The 23508-nt window shown below is 38.6% G+C and overlaps 1 protein-coding gene across 1 annotated transcript in view; it reads left to right on the forward strand.

The window, feature by feature from the left end:
- Window positions 1-287: 287 nt before the first annotated feature.
- Window positions 288-23508, forward strand: part of LOC141906654 (uncharacterized) — a 59175-nt gene continuing 35954 nt past the window's right edge. The window contains exon 1 of the mRNA XM_074795930.1: window positions 288-325. The gene's annotated coding sequence lies outside the window, so the exon portion shown is untranslated. The remainder of the gene's footprint in view (window positions 326-23508) is intronic.

A 23508-nucleotide genomic window follows, 5' to 3' on the forward strand; every position in this document is an offset into this window, starting at 1 on the left:
TTGATTAAAGTCGAAAACTGATGCAGGAAACTTTTCACTCAGTTATTAGCGGTTTGAATTCGAATCGAAATTGTTTTTGACAGGTTTTTATCAGCTATGCTAATTCACCACACACGTGCTTAAAACGGATCGATCGACAGATTGATCAAAACTGTCGTTTTTGTTGTAATTACGAATGAAAATAGAATAATAACATTCAGAACTTCCCGCAAAACTCCAGAAATCGTTCTTTAAGTAAATATCGAATGTATAATTCTTATTTTTAGGCCTTTGGTTTACCATGGCGACTAGGATGAGTGGTTTCGATGGCCTACTTCGTAAATCGGTAAGTATTCACTTAAGAAAGTTATACGCCAATGGGGAGGGGACTTTTTTATGTGGACAAAAGAACTGGATTAAAATCAAGCCATTTTGAAAAAAGATAGGTAAGTAATCATATAGGAAACTTAATACGCCGATAGGGGCTTTTTGTAGGCGTTTTGATGCTGTCAAAATAAGGAAGATATTTGGAAAGTGGATGAAAATGAAGGTTTTTGGAAAAAAACTGCTAAAAAATAATGGAGAAAGATTTGAAGGGTTACTCAATTGAAAACACTTACTATGCTTTATGGATTTCAATCCTCAACGAAAAAATTCGTATAGAAGTTCCCGGTTTCTCATAATTTGTGCTCTTTGTGGAGAATATACATTTTTTGCGTAAAATCTCATCTCGACGATGTGAATAATAGCCATGTCCGGACTCCTAACGGCAATTCGCCGAACTAACCGCGACCCGCGCATTGCGTAACCGTGATGAAAAGTTGGAAAATGACGAATTGCGAGCATGACGGCATAATTAGTATCCATGGAAACAAAGTAAAAACTACTCAATTACCACCGGGGAATACGAGAAATAAATAATTGATAATGGATTTTTAAAAATCTTGTTTTCGACGCAGTTCCAGCTTTCATTAAGGGGAAATGCTGAGGGACTCCTAATGACGTTAAGTGTTAATGGTTTGCGGGTTTCACGTCTTAATGAAACACACTGGATCGACGCTCAAAAAATCACTTTCAAGTTTCGTTGGCTGGGATTTTAAAAACGCTCGAAATTGATGGCAACTAGCCCACGCTTATTTTCCGAATGGTTTCAGCGCAGTCGTCGGTCACCAGGCCTGTCACGTAGCTTTTCAGTGCAGTTGCAAAAAACCAAATAGAACGTAAGCACACTCATGTGTTATATGAAAGGTGATTTTCGTTGAAAAAAATTTAAAGAATACCTGCTGACCAAATCCAAACATTATATGTCATCTTATCGATAAACGAACTTTCAAAAGTAATCAAACATTCGCATAGACCTAAACGCGTTAACGAACGAAAATAAGATAGACTTGAAAAAACGCAAATATGTTTTTCCTCAATTACATGGCAAATTACGTCGCTCCGACTACAAATTGTTTATGCCCATCACGGATTGTAAATAACTCAAGCGGCCGGGACACAATTTAATCAAATCGCACTATTTCATAATCTCCGAGGAATCGTTTGCAGTCGTTGACAGCGTTCAGAAATCAAGGTTTGCCGTGTTGTTGCGAATCGTATTGGGGATTTTTTCAAGGCTGTATTCCCGGCACGATTTGGTGTTAGTTGATGGCGCGCGGCATTTTTTCGCAGTTTTGAGAATTTATTCTTAGAGAACGTAAATCATTTGAAAATATTCCATGACAAATCTTTTTCATTGAAATCGGTATACCGATTTCATGAAGTTAATAACTGAATAAGATCTTTCGCTTTGCAAGAAAACTTATATATATATTTCATAAGATGCTGACTGAGCGTGGATATGCTGATGTTATTCTTTATGAGAATAAATCCTTCTATCGAATTAGAATTTGAGAAAAAAATCGTTTCTTGCTCGTAGAGTATATATAAGCGTTTGTGGAATATTACTCGACGCAAAAATAGTTTGCCTGCTGCCTGTTGTTTACTTTGAACGTTACGCCATCAGATGGCAACTGCTGGAACTAATTTGCACTAACCCAGTTAATTTTCTCGAAATTCCCACTGTTTTTAATTCACCCGTAGTTCAAGGCCGTGACCAAAATTATTTCGGTTATGATCATCGTTAACATTCTATGTATATATGATTAAATGTAATTAGAATTTTTTAGAACGTAAAAAAGAAATTAGCCTAATTGCGAGCTGATATAATTGGTTCTATGGTTTAGCAATGAATATCAGCATTGACCTATTGATGTTTGCGCATCTTCAAGACGTTATTTTAGGAATGATCATGATTATTCTGGCGAAAAATTAGGAAAAAGTAGTCCCCTTATTATAATGTCTGACAAACTGACAGCGATGTTTCAGGATTTTATCACCAGATGTCGCTAGTTTGACGACACGTCGAGGCTTTCAAATTCAAATTTTTCCGTCGCATTAAAAACGATCATCAATTGATGCCTGTTTGCGCCCACCTCTATTTAACATTTGAATGCGAATTAACATAATGTCTGCCCATAAATTCATTAGCTATAATGCAATTTAATGCGTTTATTCTTTAATTCAAGAGGTCGTAGATTAAGCTAATTTTTCAATGATGAGTTTTGAGGGAAATGAGCTGTTGAAAGAATAATGTTATCTAGAATCTATTCTAAGAAATTTAACTATTGGCACCAATTCAACAGTTTGCGTAATGATCAACTGGTATATAAGAATCATTATAAAACAACCATTGATGAAAAACTATGTCTGTGTTGTAACGATATATAGAGAATCCTACAGTAATAAGACGAGAAAGATGAAGTCCGATAAGTTTCCTTTAAGCTAGTAATTCATTCATTCGACGTATTGTTGGAAGATGATTTTTAGGTTAAAGTCAAAGATGTCGAATTATCATATTATCATATTTTTCATATAAAACAGTTAACAAACTATTGAATGTATATCTGAGCCAATATCTTATTCTTAAGTTTCTAAGCCTTTACTACTGGAAGCGTTAGCGAACAAATTCGAAATGTTGTTCTTAAAGTTCTAAAAGAGCATTTGCTGCATAAAACGATTAGATTCCTTTTTCATTCAATTCTATGAGATGTTTTTTCTTCGCATTGGAACTTTCGCTATTGTTAGCAATAATTTATATGAAGAAGAATTTATTTTACAATCAATAAAATAATATCACAATCAATGAATATCATCATTGTATTGTATTTTATTCGAATACTGCAAAATTAGATGATATCAATTATTTCGATATATATCATCATAAAAAAGCTCTCAATTCAGTGATTGTTTCGGTGGTTGAACCATTTCATACGGTATCATAGGCATACTGTTTTGAATAATGTGTTTTTAAACGGCCACCGGTATAAAATCGAAGTAATAAATTTAACGATACATGTTTATCGGGTAAAATATTATAAATCTTCAGGGCACTAGAGGTAGAATTTATAAGCGTGTCGGCCGAGAGGTTATGAAAATATTAGCTTATAATGGTTTCGTAATAAAGCGTCTTTATGGGCGATAAATAATCATTCAAACACTCAACAGCCATTTGATATGCGATATAAGTAGTATTTAACAGGCGACAAATTGTTCTCTTGATTTATTCACATACGCAAACTTCGATAAATAAATGATTTAGAACAAATCGAAAGCTTGTCAGTGTATACGTGTAATCGCTTTTTACTTTCTCTCGTAAAATAATAGCGCGATGTTTTATGGTGCAATAAGATGGCGGATTGATTTAGGATGGCTGGCTACCGGATTTCCTCATAGTGCAAACACATCATATATCAAAATACACATTAAACGCCGTTTTATGTTGCTATTATTCAAATTAACGACCGAAGTGTCAGGCTGGCTATGCCGTAGTGCTGAACTCAGTCCTATGCCGTAGTGGTTAAATCTTCCAGTTGATTTTCAAACAAATCGACCGCATTAGTAACAGCCCAGCACCTTACTGTAAATTAGTTCTCTAGTTGTTGCCAGAATCGAATTAGTTCATTTTCAATTAGTTAACTCTAGAGTAAAATCTTATCTGATGACTGTGGAACCGAACCAAAATGTAGAAATTCGACGAAACATTTTTCTTTTTTGCTGATATACAACTGTCACATCGGGAAACCGCTTAGTGTGGTTTCTTATTCTTTGCTTGGTGGTATACAAAGATTTTTTGGTTTTCGGAAAAACTTTCTTCCTAATTTTCACGTTCCTCAACTAAACGACGTTATGTAATCATTATGATAATGATGTTGATGTTAATTTCTACATAGCGCCATTCTCTTTGCAGACTCGCCTAGCTATGCTTTACGTATGACCAACAACGGATTACAATATGAAGCGAAATTTTCTAAAATCGTTCATTTATGTTACTCATACTTGAGAATATTGGTATTCATTATTTTTTCGAATAGAAAATGTAGTTGAGTTATAAGTTCTACGTTCTAGAAAATGAATTTAACTTGTTATCATAGTTTTCAGCGGCGTATCTGGAAAATATTCTTTATCCAATATTAAATTACTGAGAATGAAATCATGTCGATGAATTCTTGTCATCAAAAACATTCGTTTACATATATATGAGTGTACTGGCAATATTTTGTCTTTTGATTTAATTCCAATAATTCACGATACCGTTTCGTGAATAAAATACGAATTTGATAATTAATTATTTCGAAAATGATTTCTAAGCTCATTTCGTGCAGTATCCTCGTACAATGACGCAATCGGTTAGAAGTTTATTCGTCGAATTATTCGCCACGACATCGAGAATTAGAACTCGATTCGCGAGAATGACTGCGGGGACAGAGTTCTGTCAATCGAAATCAAGACGGATAGTTATTCTATCGTTGTTTGACGTCTGATTTTCCGTGCGATAAAAGCAAGATAAAACCGATGTAACGCAGTGGTTCCGGCTGATTAAAATATGCACTCCAAACTGTTACATGAAATAAATCAACCTTCATTGTTTATTTCGCATATGAAAATGAATCTGGGCAGGATATTCAATAATTCATAACTATTAGGTTTTGAGAATTCGTAGCATGAAGTATACGCCATGAATATCGACTGATTTACCGTAGCTTATTAACTCGATAAAACTACGGAGTTTTTTCTGTCTGCCGAACGTTTCATATCGAATAAACGATGCACGCATGATACACCGATCGTTAAGAATAAAAATGAAAAAAAACATAGAAAATAATTGAAACATAACTCACTGGAACGCTTTGATACGGCTCTCAATTGGAAAAACGGCAGTTGTAATATTCATAGTTATCTAGGTTGGTTTTCGCCCATATGGCGTATTCGAATGGTATGAAAATGAATTTCGAAGTACGCGTGGAAATTCGATTCGTATTTTGAAACGAATTTTCGTTCATTAAAAAACGCACTGGAAAGCCATGTTCTAAAATACGAATTTCTGCTTTGTTTTTCTCGAAATTCTTCGGAAGTATCTTATCGTAATTCAACTTACCCCCAAAACGGGGTTTCATACGAAAAACATCATCAACTACCGAGTGAAAGAAAAATTACGTAGTAATATTTGACGGAGAACAAATTGTCCTTACCTCGTGCTCGTTTTAAAATTATAATCTTATGAAATAGTCCACGTGTAAATTGTGTAGTATTTTCTAGGAGAAAATCATTGGCGAATGTAAACCGGGGCATTCACCGACAAACTCACGAATGAAACGGATTTCCCTTCAACAACCGAAAACGGAGACAAAATGTTTTTTGATAAATATGTTTTTGTTTTATGCGATAAATTTTACGAGCTTTATATTATCTTCTGTGTATTTGTGCGTGTTTGAGGGTTGGAGTCATTTATTTTCTTATATTGCCAGATGCAGCATTTCCGGTCGAATCGATTTATTTTCCGCGTTTTCCCGGGACGTTTTGGTGGTGGGCTCCGTCGGACGGGGTTCCGTCACAGGCTAATAGGCTAGACGGCCCTTTCAAGTTGCCGAATTCTGAGTTCACTGTCGGGTCTTTTCAAAGTAATTGCAGCCATAAAACCAGTCGGCGCCTTTGTAGTAACGAATTGACAGGGTCATCAACTGAGCATTATAAAAAGCATTTATCATCGAAGTCAAACTGGCTTATTTATCATTGAAACTAGGCTATAGTGTATAGCTCTATTCGCACCGTTGCCGAAAAGGACGTGGATCCTTCTCATAACAAACACAGAGAAAGTACGAATTGTTTGTGTTACTAAAATTGATAGTTTGAATGTGTATAAGTGGATTGTGTGCATAACTGTAAATTGGAAAAAAAGGAATGAGCGATTTCAATACGATGAGCCAGCCAGCGATGTGGTATAAAGCTAATAAGGAAACGAAGAATTAGGGAATCTCCAAATTTGCTCTACTGTTTAGGCCGTAAAACCTCGCTGCATTCACCGCAAATCTTTGAACCCAATGGTCAAAAACAAGCAGAAAGTTCACGAACTATAATCGTTTATAATTCTGGTGGTTTTATATTTGATGCAAAATAGAGTTTACACGAATGTCTTTGCAATAGCTTTCACAACTTTATCTTAGGTAAATCATTCGCATCGTAACAAAATTCATGCTTTTTTGTCGCCTGCCAAGCAAGATTTCATTTCCATCAGACGTGCTGATGTATACTGATGGGAGACATCGTGAGTCGTTAGTTGAGGTGTTTCATTTGTGTATCTTTTTGCCTGTAAAATGGTCGAATGTTCAGAGAAAGCCCAGTGACACGTAAAATCTCGGCAATAATGAGATGTATATGAAGTGTCTCTGAGCGGACATCAATTTGTCCTCGGCGCACGACAAGTTCTTAAATATTTCAGTAGATCGTGAATAGTGGTTATACCGTCTTTGACATGATGACCTTGCCTCAATTTATGACCGCTACATTGGGGATTTTGTAGTCTTGCAGTCTGTATATCCTCGAATACTTCCGTTCAATACCCTATTCCGCCTGGGCGTAAGACTCTTATCTCAAAGTATTCGGGTCCCATTTAGTCCTTTTTCATTCTATGCAACATTTTATAGTGTAGAAATAAACATTCATGTAATTCAATTGTGATGTGCTTGCTTATTTTCTATCGTACATCATTGTAAAGAAGTAAGTAATAAACTACTGTATAATAGTATACTATCTATGCGGTAACCAGCGTTCGGAAGTCATTCATGTGGGTCCAGTATAAATCAAACTTCGAAACTTTTGTCAATCGCCAAATTCTTCCACGGAAATGCCGCCAATACGCATGCGTAAACCGTCGAGCCGGTGCATCGAAATTTCCAGATAATCTGTCTTACTGTGACTGATCATGCAAAGTTGGCGCGAACCGGTTCGATTTTTAATTAAGATAAAATTGATCGGGTATAAGAATCGGCCGATTGAGTATGCGGTGGTGGCGGCGGTGCCTTTGATTGTCGTCAGATATACCGGAGGTTTTGGCTCGAGTGCCGCCGTATTAAGACGTCAAATATGGGGGGATTTGCAATGATGAATTTCTCCATGTGAGATTACGTAGCTAATCAAACTTATACCGATAGTTTCATTTGCCGAGGAGAGAACGAACGCCGCTGGAAAAGTGATTGCCAGAATTTGCATACGGAATTCCTTAGCGAATATCCAAAATATCAATCGAACTTTTACGCTTTTTAAGTCAGTCCCTTCAAAGTTATGAATGATTTTATGTGTATCTACAATCTCCCGGTTCCATGGAGCTCAGGTTCCAATTCTACAAAATTCTACAGTTAATGAGTTAACTTTGAGGGCTCAAATTTGGTTGATTTTCAATGAGATGACTCATTTCTTGAGACAAATCTTAGCTCAGAACTTTGAACTGGGCCCCGGAGTTAAGAGAACCGCCGAAAGATTGAAGATTATTCAGAGATACCCAAGTTTCTGATCTCGCTCAAGAAAGTCGAGATTCCAACATTTGTCTTGAGTGGTTGATCGGTTTTGATCTTATGACTTTCCAGTGATGAATTGCCGGCTACGCGACCTTATTACCACTAGAGCACGTCCATTGAATGGACACCCTCGGAAGCTCGGTCAGTTTTCGAAAACGAAAATCGATGAAATCCCGCGATGAAAGTTTTTCGCGAATTATCTTATCCGTTATTACGGGTCGAATCCCGGTGACGCCAAACTATCTATCATGATATTAGTTGTTCGCTGAGTCCTTTGATCAGCGAAAACACTGCAACCCGGGATAATGAAGGTATGATAAATCGTGTCATTACAATCGATTAGCACTTCACCGTGCTGTTTCAAAGCTTTGATAAATATTGTGTAAACTTTCGCGGCCGCACCTCGTTCGAGAAAAAAAAAACGTCTACAAAGACTTCGCGAAAAAAGTCAGACCGCGGTGACCTTGAAAACTGGCGCACTGGAAAATGCAGTTTCGGCATCAGATTTTGAGACGAAGATAAGCGGAATGCGAATAGATCAAACGCGGCAATATGGCTATACGTTCCGCTCGCATGGTTGGCTCCGAACGGGATTATTTCACGGTCGATCGGTTCGCGGGGAAATGAGATGGGATCCGATAAGTTCTGGTCAACGACTGGGGCCTGAACGATAGATACGGCCGTTAGCGAAAATGTCAATATCTCGAAGAAAAGAGGAAATTAATAAAACTACAGATATCATTTATGCGAGCGAACAAAGAGATCGAAATGGCCGAGATTTTTGTCGAAGGCAGCCATATTTTTCGGGAGAATTGATGTAATATCGAGCTTGCACATAAACAAAGCAACATTTATTTTCGGGTGAAAATAAATCTGTGTTGATTTCTGTCGATTTTATCAAAGCTGGTAAAAGACGCAACATTCGAAAACAGTTCCGCGTCTTCACCAACTGGCGGGGAATGGGTGCCGTCTCTTTTTTTCTTTTCTTCAAAATTCCACTCGAATTTCTGTGTAAACCGTACCACTTATATTTCTAGCATAAATCTCGCGCATTTTAGCTCCATTCACGGCGATCTTTCACGTTTTTGTCGTGTCGAATAGATCCGAAGGGGCTCGGTATTGTATCGTCTGGTTTCGGGACCGTTTCGCGTCGGTATTCATACTGTCACCATGATTTATACATCATTATTTAACGTCAGATTACGACACAATTTAGATGATGTTTTTATGTTTAAAAGAGAACTACACAACCGCCGCAGGTATTCGTGCTATGATCAATATTCTTTCATTTCATTCCCGATAATACTACGGCCAGTCAGAAATATCTGCGTTGTTTTGAATGCTATGCGACCGAAAACAACTACCGAACTATATCTCATCGGAAATCTGTTTTACCTTTGTCGCAATCGTATCATATCTCATCAGATCTGATTGAAGTAAAAGAGAATTGTTTAAATCCGATACCTGATACTTTACCGGCTAAAGCTTCGAAACGGGAAACGGGTACTGAAGTTACTATGATAATCGCCTCTTCATAAGTTTACTTTGAATTTGTGGCACTCCCATTCCACTGACCACACTGCCAAGTTTCACTATCCAGATTGTTTACGAACTGTAATTAATCTTGTCTTGTACATAAGAAGTTTTTCCCAATTCATCATCAGATCGAGCAATCAAGGGTCCCCGCCTGCTCTATCGCATATCGAAGTCATCATCGCTTCTTTTCAGGTCGCCAGATTCTGCCAGGTTTGAAAATGCAAGGAAAATACTAGAAATTCTATTATCTTTCGGTTCTGTCATGTTCCAGAGTGACCAATTCAGCCTAATTCCCAATCTTGTCAAAATCTTACACGTCTTCATCATAGATTATCTCCAGAGTAAAATGATCGCGCATCACACCTTGAAGTGTAAAGAATGACCCCGCTTGTTGAAGGTGAAATACGTACGTACTTTCCTTACAACACTAACCAATAATAAAACATGAAATCACTGGCTACTTTGTTTCACAAGGTCCCTTTCAACTAAAATAGATTGGACGGAGAAACCATATTCTCTTTGATTAGATGTTTAGAATACATAAGATTGAATTATACAGCTCATGACAATTTGACTGTTATCTAAATTCGATTCTTTGCGTTATTTTTAAGTCGGATATCGACGCGTCATTAATTACGATTGTAATGGCACAATACGTCATTTTCGACTCAATTGCGGCAATTTGCTCTTTTAACGTTAATACTTTGAAAGTAACAACGCATGCAAGTTTTCTTTTTGTTAATTCTTGAAGGGAACAATGAACGTCTACAAGATGGTTCCTGTCCCGATGGTGCCCGTTACTGAGCGCGCATATATCAGAGGCTAAGCGACAGAGGTAGACAAGCTGTTGGCGAAATGCTGCCAATCACAGCTGTACTGAAAACACGTTCATGCTTTTTTGTATTTCACACCGGTTTCATCTAATTTGTAAGTGATCCTTCCCGAGAACGCGGCTCGTACTGCGTATTCGAGCTCCGCTGAATTTTTGTGATTTTCTTTGGAATAACATCTAAAATCGATAACTGGGGAACTATTTCTACGCGTTATATGATGACGTAGTACCATGACGTCACTGCCCGTCGCGATGGAGCTCTTTCGGGTCTATATTTACAGTACAGTTCCCAGGGATTATATTTTACGATAAAGTCATTTTTTCTGAATCACGCAAGAAATGCCATTTCAATCATAAAGCGACCTTTTCTGGCAGTGCGCATCGAACCCGCAGATGCAACTCCGGAAAAGCGGCAAAAACACTTGTCAGAAGACGAATGCGCCGATAAAAAATTACTCTTTTACCGATGCGCGACTTCAAAGGAAAACGTGAAATGCCGACGCTATTGCTCGGGTGAAACATGCATATACAACAAGACGGCGAACCCAATCAGATGCACGAGTTTTTCCCGTTGCCAGGCTGCGTTAGTTTTCTGAGTGATCGATGGCCAGTCTCACTAATCATCGCGATTCATTCCATTTAGACGCAGCGGCAAAAACCATCTTTCCTCGAGCGTTATTAGCATAAATAACTCGTCTTTCTTGCTCAGTGATTAATATATTGGGCATTGTGGCCTGAATGCAAAACCGTTTCTAGTATATACGCCGAATAGCCCGCCAAACTTTTAATCCGGTCCGTTGAAGCATCCCTAGCAGAGGGTCTTAATAGGTTTTTTGCAACCAATCCCACGAGACCTAGTTTAGAGTTTAAAGTAAACTAGAGTAAACTCATCGAATGCTTTCAAGTCGAACACAAATCTGAGAACCATTACAGCAGAATGTGACTTGAATTCGTTTGTCTAACTTTGATTATCTAACTCGACCAAAAATCATTGGTCCCAAATAATTCGAGTTGATTCCACTGTAATATCAACTCACAACCAGTGGAACTATACCCTGTTATTTCAAACCCTGACAGGATGCCTAATTGGAAAGTTTTTATTTACACTCCACAAATTCTATGATCATTATACTTGATGATTAATCTATGCGATATGTAACATGTTGCTATCGATATGGATCGATATTGATGTCATTATTATTATTGATATCGAAAATGCGATAGGGATAGTCTACTAAACTTTTAATTTCTTTTTAAGATGATCCACATCTTCGCCATTGGCTTAGTCTACCAGAGAATAGAATTCGTTGCTAGTTTTGAGATTGTTGGGTGCTTGGCAATTCAATCCAATCATTCTTTATTCAGATGCTTTAGGTTACAAAAACGTATCAGCAAATCATACCAATAAAAAAGTACAAAACAAACAATAACAAGCATTGGCAAAAAACAGGTACAAGGAAAGACTAGAAATTGTTACTAGAATGAACAAGAGGGCTCCTATTGAAGTTGCCATAATTCTACAAATGGGGAAAAGTGATTAAAAAACTGGAATTCTTGAGATCCGTGGTTTATAAGAGTCAAATTGATAATGAAATACGGAATTCCCTCGAGATTTATGTCTGGTTTAAGAGTACCAAACATGGCGGGGATTCCATGCAATAACTGGTACCTGTACTGGAAACCCACCCCCTCCCTCCTTTCTAAAGATATGATTATTTCAGGGGTTTTGTTGGGTGTGGGGACGGAAACCACTTCAACGTGTAGCTAAGATTCTGGCCTAGCAGCCATGAACTTAGATTCTTTCCGGAATTCTCATGGTTATATATTAACTTAACTCTCGTTCTCTTAACTCTTAGACCTTGGAATAGTGGGCTTAGCTATGTAATCAAGTTGACGACTGATTTCAATGAATGATTCAACTGACTTTGCAACTTTCGTACCCCCCTGACCATACGACACTAAGACAAGGAGTCCAGAGTCCAGAAAATTTGAGATCGGATAATTACTTTGTAAATACCACTGTGGCTGTTGTGAGTTCCATATTCATTGATAATACACTCATTCACACACACACACACAGAGAAAATGTATCTTCGTTTTGTTCGCCTTTCGAAAAAAAACCCATCGGATTCATTTCTTCATTCGTCGTCGCTCGATGGATTTTAATCTCACCTAATTAATGGTAGCTCTTAATCGAAGCTCGTACACTTCACGCAATCTAGCAGCGGATTACCTGCGCCTGAAATTCGCACTTAACCTGATCTTATGTAATCCCAGAGATTTTCAACTAAAGCAAATGGAGCCTTTTCGCCTCATAAATCCGCGTCGCCCGGTAATAGATCTGGCCCGTTTTGTCGGCACGAAATCATCGCCGCATTTTCGAGAACCCCGAAGCGTCAATTTACCACTAATTGACCCGGAATAAGATTTTTGCGCAACTTTCCCTCGGACCCATTTATCTTTGGCAAATTTGACGAGCTTTTTAAATTCTGATTTGATGATTCAGTGGCACATGCCAATTACGTGGTTGATGTGTACTCGATCAGGCCCAGTTTGCGTTTAACCAATCTATACGAGTTCGAAAAAAGTTTCGTGACTTTTTGATGGGCGTGGGACTCCCCAGACAATAAGCTACTGGCATACAGCTAACTCGCTTGTGATAAGCCAGCTTGATAAGCACCACACCCGACTGGCCACCACAGTTATAGATGCTGGTGTCATTACATGTCACAAACTGCTGTAACTATCGCTACTGCTTAAAGGTGTGTGATAATGTTCGAATCTTAAAGGGCTGATGTATTTTTCATCTGGTTCTACCTCGGGAGATGCTTTTTTCTGGTAAAAAAGATTCAATTTTTGGATTAATAAACTGCCCGGGCTGCGGGCCGAAGTTATCATCCTTTATTGCGTATTTCTGAATGTATCGGTTGAAACGCTGACCACAGGTGATCAGTGCTGGCGCGTGTGTGGGGAACATCTTCTCAACCGAAATTTCGCTTGCAGCTGCAACATTTATGAGCTAGACGTTATATCAAGTTTTCCAACTGCTGCGAGTCGGTTCTGTTCACCACTTTCAGAATAGTTTAATGCGATGTTTGCGTGCCAACCGAAAGCTACACCGGCATCTTAAGACACGCATCCAATTTCCTAATGGCGGCTACAAAACGGTTTTCCCTAGTTTTCATCTCGCTAAATAAAATACAAGGCTAGGTTATAGTATACACCACGTCATCCGTGCATACTCTCCATAAAACATCGCTCTCTCTCTTCTTGTTACGTTACTCTCAGATAAGATGTATATACCTGGCTTTTGTTTTTACGATGGCATTTCCAGCATGCGAACTTGATTTACGAATTGCAAGTGTTTACCGCGGTGAAATCCTACGAATAGTGTTCTATGCAAATGACTTGAAGTTAAATTTAGAAAATAATGAAGGAAATTGCGTTTTTGGGACCGAAATCCAGAAAAAAAGGCAAAATAGGGCTATTCAGGGCTATGGTAATTCCCGCCGATTTGTGTTATACGACTTATTGCCGGATCTTTTTCAGTCAAGGGGAACTAAACACCTGCGTAGTGAGCGTCCTTTTTGAAGAAAAGAGGTTGTTCGACGTTGACTTTGACGAGGCGTCGAACGAATAGGTTTTTTTGTGTATATAATTCGGCTGTATAAGATCAGGTGTGTCTTGGCTGTTACTGGCAGCGCGTGAACTCCCTTGACCCCTGGCATTTGCATGCGCCATATTTGAACGCGATCCGAGCGATCGCCCGAAGACTTTGCGCCGGCGAAAAAACGCGGCCAAACGCTCAGCTCAGCGAGAGACGTATAGTGTGAAATCGTTTGTGACAAATCCATACTTCCACTAGTTCGACTCAGAAAAAAACGTGTTTTCGTCATCTCGTAGTTACGCGTTTACTTCGACGAGGAAATCCGACTCCCGACTTCATCTTGCGAATAGCAGCCGCCCTGCTGTGTGCGTAAGGTAAGTGGTCACAATATATCGTGTGTACTCACTTCGGTCATTAGAGGCCATTTATTTTCTTGAGAGATCAAAGGCACCGCGGCTCGAAGGGCGGGTTTGTTGTCGATGATAAAACACCCGGACCAGCGGTCTGTCGACCTTATGAATTGCCCCTTTCTCATCGTCTCGCGATCATTTAATACCGATCGGCCATTCTTGTGCATCTTTCACTCATCCATCTACGGGATTAATTTTTCCATAAAATCTACATTTTTCACATCATCTAACGATGCGCCGTTATTCCGGTGCGCTTTTTCGGTCCTTAGGTCTTTCAGGAATCGGTGTTCTGTGTATATGCGAGTTTTTACACACATGCCTTCCATGTTATTATACTCGCAGCTTTTTGCTAGCAAGCTTCGTATATATACGCTCGTGTTAAATCCCGCGAGGGAAATAAAACACACATAATTTATTGGTTTCATGGGGAGATAAATGTATTTCTATCTGCTACCCTAACAGCACAACAAAGCTCCGTTCTCTAATGGCGAACTGGTACATTTTTCATGTTGTCAAGTGCGGGATAACCCCGTCCGTTCATCGCTCTTCGAGCTCTTATATTTATCGGCACTTGAGTGTCCATTTATTTCAATCGGGTCGAGATAGACTTATTTTATGGTTTTGTACTTTAGCTATACGCGAAGATTGTTATTTATAATGCGGGGAAAACATGCTTCGGAATACGTGTATATTCTAGCTAGTTATTCTGAATCTGAACTTTACAGCTTGAAATATGTTGCGTAAAAACTGCTAAGATACATACATGCATAAACATAATAATTACTTTTCCTCGTCTGTGTTTTTACCTTTATACTGTCTGGTGAATAATCTCTTGTTTTCTGTCTAACTCTCGCGTCAATTGCAGCCGTTACATGATATATTTTGAGAACGTATATGAAATATTCAGATGAACTGTGATTCGTCTCAACCGTAAAAAAAAACCGTGTACAAAATTATGAAACATACGATCATTTATCTTTATTGATCGATTGACGTAAATTTTTTTTATAGATGTTTGGTACTCGACAAGCGTGAGTATCGTCGGTTATTGCGAATATGCAGAATTCGATGTATCAATCTTGCGATTTGAATGGGATATAATTACTTTTTTTCGTTATCAAATTCACTCGACTACACTCGATAATTCGAAATCGTTGATTTCCTTCCGATAGATATACGACTATCGGAAACGAAGTTTTTAGAGTCCACGATGTAACACAGCCCAATGATAGGAAAAGTTCTACTATAAAAAAAGGAATTAAGTCGTAGTACATGAATGAAATAAAACGAAGGGTTAGATTAAAAATGATACCTTGTTTCTCGTTTCTGCTGAGCTCAAAAGTTGACACGGCCAACCGCTTACACCCTGTACATTACTTTTTTCAGAAATCATGATCAAGCTAATCAGACTCGGCAGTTTCTGAACTGATTACAAATTTTATTGTAGTTTACAAAATCACCCTGCCGATTAGGAGAAACAGCGTAACATTTCATTTTAGCCTCAGTAAACAATACAACAACAAAATGATGCACATTGGAAGATACTCAAAGTCGCAGCGTCGTTTGTCGAAACTGATACGTCGATAGTTAGGTAAATATGCTAGCACGCAAATGGCCGCCATTGCCAGCCAAGCATGTAATCATTTTGTCTGCAGTAGTTGCAACCGGTAATAAAATATCCGATCCTGTAATTCGCGTTTCATAAATCGTTCTATGTGATGATATACGAATTCCCTGAAGCAGCGCAACGTAGATGTTGTTTATATATACTAATTCAGAGTGGGTGAAAATTTAAAAAAAAAAAACGACCATTGAATTAGCTTGAAACGCAAGCTGTTGTAAAAATAAACGGCTTTCTAAATGAAAATCATCGCCCGTTGTCACGATATCGAACATTTTATATCGTTATTATGTCGATTTTATCAGCACGCCAAAATGGGTGGTTCGAACCCCGGATTATGATGATTTTGACGGCACGGAAAAATTGGATACTTGTAACGATAGTTTTTCATTCGTCTTAATTAATGGATATTAAAATCTTGTCGCGTATTTCGCCTTTTAAATTATGAAAAGATAACAAAATGAATAGGAAAGTTAGACAAGCGTTTTGCTTCAGTTTAATATTTCGTGACTCGAACGTCTCCTTGGTGATCAATTCCAGATATTGACCTTGGCTTCCGCTTTTGGTCCGTATTCCAATCAGCTCGAGACACAGAAAAACGCAGCTAATCAATCAGCAGTAATTGACAAGTGGACCCGGGGATTAAGGCCAAAAGGTGCCTTTCTTGTCAGCGTCGCTGTCGCATTTTCGCGAGCATCACATACATCTTCGTTGTCATGTCGTCGTCAAATCTGTTGCAAGGGACGCCCAATAGCCCCCAGAAACCGAAAAGAATATTTTTGCAATACCGCCTTGGCAATTCGTGTCGGAATGGGTATCTTGACAACTTGTACAAAACAAAGAGGCATCGAAGGAAACAGTAGTTAATGATTTTAATTGTTTTTTTTTTGCTTATTGAAATGGAAGAAATTGAAGCAATAAGTTAGATTTTGTTTTGATATTATAGGTTCATACATAGAATGACAAAATAAGGACATTGAAATGTATGTCTCAAAGATATATCTCAATGATAATGCTGGGTTATGTGCCCTCGTGAAATAAATACAATTCGGAAATTTTTGCTTTGTATACAGGGCCGTACATAGCAGAAATTTTGTAGTACCCTTTTTGCAAATATCATTGTTATATCCAATAGAAATCTAATGTAGAATCCTTCAATTGGGACTGACATGAATTTTGTCGTAGGCCTAACAGAGTTTTTGTTAGGGCATAATATGAGAAGAATCGTTATATCGGTTTTTGACTTTTTCTGGTTTCTCTGGACGAATGCTAGGGTACGTTACTGGTATATGCCTTTCAAAAACCTTGGTTAAAAATTTAATTTCTTAGACAAGTTATCAGTTGCGTGCACGCAATATTGACACAGCTGTGGCCGAACGCGTGGTCCCAATTCACTGCACAATTATTCTATACAAAATCTATTACATGAAATTACGAAAAAAAAAGATACTTGCTATTAATCATATGTAAATCCACCACTTAACATTCGGTATATCGAAATATATCGTGTATGTATATATGTCAACTGATAAATGGGACATACATCGCATCCATACCTAGTCCGTTCAAATAGAAATGACGATAATGTTGTTTTATCAACCCCCGTGAAATTGAAAACGCGGTAAAAATACTGTTGAAAAAACAGATTTTGTCAAGATAAAATGACAACTTGTTAAAATAGAGAAAAATGTTTTCAAGGTTAAGCCATCAAAACGTTTGCGATAAGGAATGATTTAAAGTTATTTCTGAATTTGGGCAAATTTAAATGAATCGATTCTATTGTCAGCTCGTCAAAAATGTTGTCTATTGGAGTTGGGTTGGCTTGCTCTCCATCCGCATAATACTGCTTCATGAGGGTTACTTGGGGGAATGCCGTTTGAATGTAAAATACCACCATTAAGGCGACTAAATAAAACAATATGAAAAAGCACACAAAAAAGGTACGAACACAAAGGAAGAAAACTTATGATATTCATTAAATGTATTCAGTAGATTAAAATAGGTTTTGTCGAGTATAAATGTATATACATTATTAGCATATCTCATATAGTCATCATTAGCGATATAGTTTACGGAATTAGGTTGATTTTTTCGAATATTTTGAATACATTCGGTCTATTGTTCGTTCAGCGCGCCGCCATTGCCGCTGTTTATGCATGCAGCAGACATCCCTCGCGGATGAATACCGCTACGGAGCCAATCGTTCGACATGCATGGAACCTGGTGACCTGACGGTTACACCCCGCGCTCGGCGTCGGTAAATCGCCGCAAAAATCGATTACGCTCGACCGCCGTACTTAGCACGATTCGAGCGTGTATTTACGCGTCACAAATAGCGTCTTCGAAACGGCCGTAAATTTGCAATCGACGACTAAAACGGTGTCCGGTATATTTTCGTAGAATTACGGACCGAGTTCCCTAGTAGCAAATCGATTCGATTCAACGTCAGCGACTCGGTTTCTATACATTAACACGTGTGCTAAAGGGTCGGCCATCTTGTTGCCTCGAAATCCTGATAACATGTTGAGTCGTTAGAGCAGACCCGATATACCTGTAGAATCGAGCTTCTGTTTCTCTGATACACACAAACCCGGATCTACAGGGTACATCGAGCCGGCGGTTTATAACGGTCTGGATGCTGCTGGTGTCCGGTAAACCGAAGAAATCGTCCATTAAAGCGGAGTCGACGCGATCGTCTGCCTCGGCAGATGTACATTCCAAACCGAGGCTGACAGCTAGTCTAGCGCGTTGACGAACGTCCATCTCTTTGAGCATGAATGAATCACTTGGAGGCGTTCAAACCCACACTCGAGCGCTCGCCAGAAAATAGTTCTCCGGTTTTTTTTTCAAACGATTATCCTCCTAGTTTCGAAAATCGCTCGGACCTATACTTACAACGCGTCCGCCAATTCCAAAGTCCCGGCGTACACTAAGCGCTCATATTAACGACTGAATAGGCCTCGGTTGAAATTTGACCCGGCGCGAATTTTTTCCTCGCCCCGACATCTGGATTTTGACATTAGATATAAATGAGCCCTACTTACGAACAAAGCGTCGAAACGTAAACACAGAATTCATCCAATGATGAATATAAGCTGATAAACTCTATAACGTGGCGAGGTTTGAATTGCAATTTCTGAGTTCTTTTATTCTCCTAGACGAAGTTCATCCATGCGTTCGTTTTACAATGTACCATGCGTTCATCTCAATGTGCTATATACATAATGCGATAAAATTCGTCGTGTATCCAGGAGCAATCCCGTGTATGTCGCCACGTATATCATAGTCGTCAATTTCGGCTACCTGAAAATACAGAAATAATGACATTTCATTACAATTTACCGTCGACACGTAGATACTATCAATTAGAAAACTGTAATCCTGTGTTAAACTGATGAAACTATTGCGATATCGAATTCAATCTGGTTCGAGAATTTTAAGAATTTCAGATCGAAAAAATTATAATCAGAGCTCCGAACGTTTGACATGCATACCTTCGACGGTAACCTTCGTAATGCGGATACAACGAAAACGTCCCTGCTCATCTGACGAGCTACGCTTGTAATTTTATAACCCATATTTTATGTGTCTGGCAGCAAAGTTCAGGCCTGGGCTAATGCGATGTCGTAAAAGCGGCCATTGTCACGAGTAGGCCTTCCCGCGAGCAATGTTCATTTAATTAAACCTAAACAAGCTTAAATGGCTGTCTTCTACTAATTCGAATGCTAGGATAATTCACGTGCGTTTAAAGACGAACGGTCGGTTATTATCATAAAATATGAGCCGAGCGAGCAATAAATTCAAATTACGCCCGGCCAGCAGCGGCGTGTAAAATAATCCATTTATATTAATTGAACCCATGGTTGATTTTTGAATCGCAATCTCATTCTTCGTCGTTTCGCGTGAGACTTTCTCGATGGGAATGAACGAAACGGCGTATATGAAATTGCATTCGACTTATCTTCAATAAGCGAATCGTATCATTCTAACTGTATTCTCAATTTCTCAATAAGAAAATCACTCTTATGAATTAAATACAACAACATTTCTATCTCTTTTTAAACAAGAAACTTTCATACAATTACTGTATATGATAATGTGTAAAAAGGGGAGAGGACATTGAGCAAGCCAGAAGGCTGTACTCGAGTGGAGATCCATTATACCCCAAGAAAGATAATTTAGAAATAGTTTAAGATGACACTGATGATATCAACAATAAGCAAATGAGAAAGATGAAGATGATTTGATACAATCTAATTATCAGGATATTCGATTCGTTTTCAAATTCTAAATAATGCATTTGTTTAAGATTTCGTTATTCGTGGAATGCGAATGAAAAGAAATGCCGGTAAAGCAAACCTACGACAAAACATCGATTGTCAACGAGCGAATTAAATTTGTTGTCATAAAAAGATTCCGTTCGCATTCTTTATTTAAACTCGTAATACGTTTATGTGCTGTAATAAAACTTTGCCCGGGCAAGTCTATACGGGCAGAGGGTAAACTATAAACACCGAGTCCGGGCGTTCTTTATACGGAATAACGGTATAATCTATTCAAATTGTATTCATTTCGAAAAGAAATAATTGCTAGCAATATAAATTCCTATGAAAGAATCGGGGTCGAACCGGTGATGAGTTTGAACGGTTTTACCAACTGAACCGCAATTAGACCTAATAAAATCCCTGACAAATTCACCCTTGAATCCCACAAAATACCGAAACAATGGTAGATATGTCTCCACACATTTTTTCAAATACATCGTCTTATAAACTAGAAATTTAAGACATCTATGTATAGTGTTTGTAGTTATATTTCCTATTGAAAGGAATAAAAACAAATTTGATTTACATTCTATCGGCAGTAGATAATAGTCGCCAGTGTAGAGAGTGTGTAATAGCTACTAAAATATTCGTGAAAAAATATGGTTAGTTTAAAAAGTAGTTATCCCCGGGAGAACATAACTGCGGACCCACGTATGTGAAATTGGCGCGTTGACGCGGGCCAGGTCACGCTTGCCTGTCGCGCTTCATAATCACCTCCATTACGTCAAAACCCCTGGAGTAATTTCTTCTGTCGCCTCCGGAGAGAGAAAAGTTTCGCTACGTAAAAGGCTAATAGGGTTTTACCATGTCGAAACCGATCTTAGCTCGTGATAGGATCGCCTACATGCAATATAATCTACTTATATTTTCTCCCATTGGATTTGGATTTTTTTCAGTCTTTTTGACGCCAAATACTCCGCCACAAAGTGAAATACCGACGTAGGTGTAGGTGTAGGTGAAATCGACTCCATGTTTCTTCTTTTAGGTAACATATCTAGCTATAGAAATACCTTCAAGTATCTAGGATATCTCTTAACTAGAAATAATAGCCGTTTAGCTACGAAAAGATGGACCTCACTAATCACTATCGTCTCAATAATCTTTGTTCCTTTCAATTCGTTTCCGATAAATTAACGATTATTGAAAAAGTACAATCGGCGTATAAAGTATAGATACTCATATCACTATGATATAGAGAAAATATACCGTATGATTATAGCCTCATTATATAATTAATCGTATGCGTTTTGCCCTGTAACTTTGTGCACCATATTGCTGCAGACTCTTTTTGATTCCAGGCACTCTAAAAAAGAGGTAACTTCTATAGTCATATTCCCAGTCAACATATGGTGTTGGTAAAGACTAGTGCATGTTCAATTGCTCAAAAGTTCGTTAGAGTTAAATGGTTGATAAGCCATATATTTGATTATTGGATTTGTATTATGGCCATGGCATTTATCGACCAACTCGAAATCAATTTTTGAGCAAATGGACGCAGAAACGTTTAGTGCTATACTTTTTAATTCAATTCGATTCAAGTATTATTTCTAACTTATCGGTTACTTCTTGAATCGCCTAATTTAACTCGGATTTAGGTCAGAATTTATTTTCTCGTCTTCGATTGTTTCAACTTAGTCCGAGCGGAGAAAAAAATGACTCGATACTGCGGCGATTTCTGCGAATTAGTCAACACTCAGCGCCATACAATTTTTATTTCTCTAACTTTTCTCTGTACGGTGTATTTTACATGCTAGATTTACGACGAACACAACCAGGAGGGATCCGGGTCGGGCCGGATTTATTATCTTTCGGCTGACAGACGTGATTTCAACGATATCGACGGAAAATTAAATCGCGTTTTTCTCGCAATCTCGCTTGTTTATATTGCTACCAGCGCCCAAACACGCTTACGCAACGCACACCGGCGGTGATTGTGACAAATGAGGAAGAAGGTGGCTGTGGGGAAATGACTCGGAAGCGCCATCGGGTGTGCTCGAATAACGCTGACACATTAAACACGAAGTTTCCACCAAAGTTCGAATAAGTTTTTTTTCGCCAGCACCTTATTTACCGCCGATCACGAAACCCCTAAATGGATGGAACTATACGACACAAATTGTGAATACGATTTGACGGTTAAAGCGCAGCGAGAAAAGTATAAACGAGACCTCGGTTTCTGCCACGAGTTTGTCATATCTTTGTCATATCTACGCAGGATTGGAAAATCTGACGGCTTATAGCCCGTTATATACATATACAAACGCTGTTAATTGCTCGCTGTTAATTGTCATTCGGTTCCATCGAAAAAACTGGAAGGTTTGCGATAGTTTTTAATGTTTCCGTTCTCCGGAAAAGCCACTTGATATCAAAGAAACGTTCGGGCTTTGATTTGTTGGTTTTTACAGCTCGGTCAACTCGAGTGTATACAAGAGTTATCCAGTGTTCAAATCGTATCTGGAAATTGCAATAAGTCGCATCCTCGACACTGTTTTTTTGGAAAACTTTTTCACAAGGCCATAAATCATTGACGCGTGATAAACCAACTATTGAATTGTTCTCAATGAAACTACAATTTTTGTAGCGACGACCGAGCGCAAGTTAACCGTCGGGGACACACTAACGACTGCGCATTGCTATTTAGAGATGAAATCCGGGGGATTATTCAAATTTTCGAAGCCTTTGAAACTTTCGGAAATGAAAAGCATGCGTATGGCATTCGTGTTCGGCGACGGGGTGATGGTTCCACGAGGAATATGGTTTTTGAATCCGTGTTTATGCAAAGAGGGCTTGCATTCTGTATCTACGGCGAGTGATTAATCACCGGCAACTTCAAAGACTTGCCGCTGTCAGAGCGATAGTAATCAGCTAAAGGCCCTGTCACTGCCGGCGTAAAAACTAAGCCGCCACTGTAATAAAATTGCAGTGCAACGTTTTTCTACCGAAACTTTACACGATCGAGTCCAAAGATACTTGTCACATGCACATGTGGACATAGAACATGTGTGACCATTAGAAACTAAGCTTGTGAGGGAGGAAAATTGTATCGCGTTTTGTATTGATATTCATCTTTTTCGAACAAAATGCTTCTTCATTGATCTCCGAATGAAGAATAAAGCATTGTATTCGGATAACATTACCACAGATATGCCTATAGGTTACACAGGGTGATTTCGAATAACTCGAGTTTCGGGCTGACTGAGAAATATCTCAATTCGAAGTTTAGCCTTGGAAAATTCTATCCGAAACCGAATTCAACCAATTATCGAAACTAGTATGGATTACCCGGGGAACGTCGTGTGGGAT

Source organism: Tubulanus polymorphus, chromosome 6 (assembly GCF_964204645.1).
Source record: "Tubulanus polymorphus chromosome 6, tnTubPoly1.2, whole genome shotgun sequence".
Taxonomy (NCBI): Eukaryota; Metazoa; Nemertea; class Palaeonemertea; order Tubulaniformes; family Tubulanidae; genus Tubulanus; species Tubulanus polymorphus.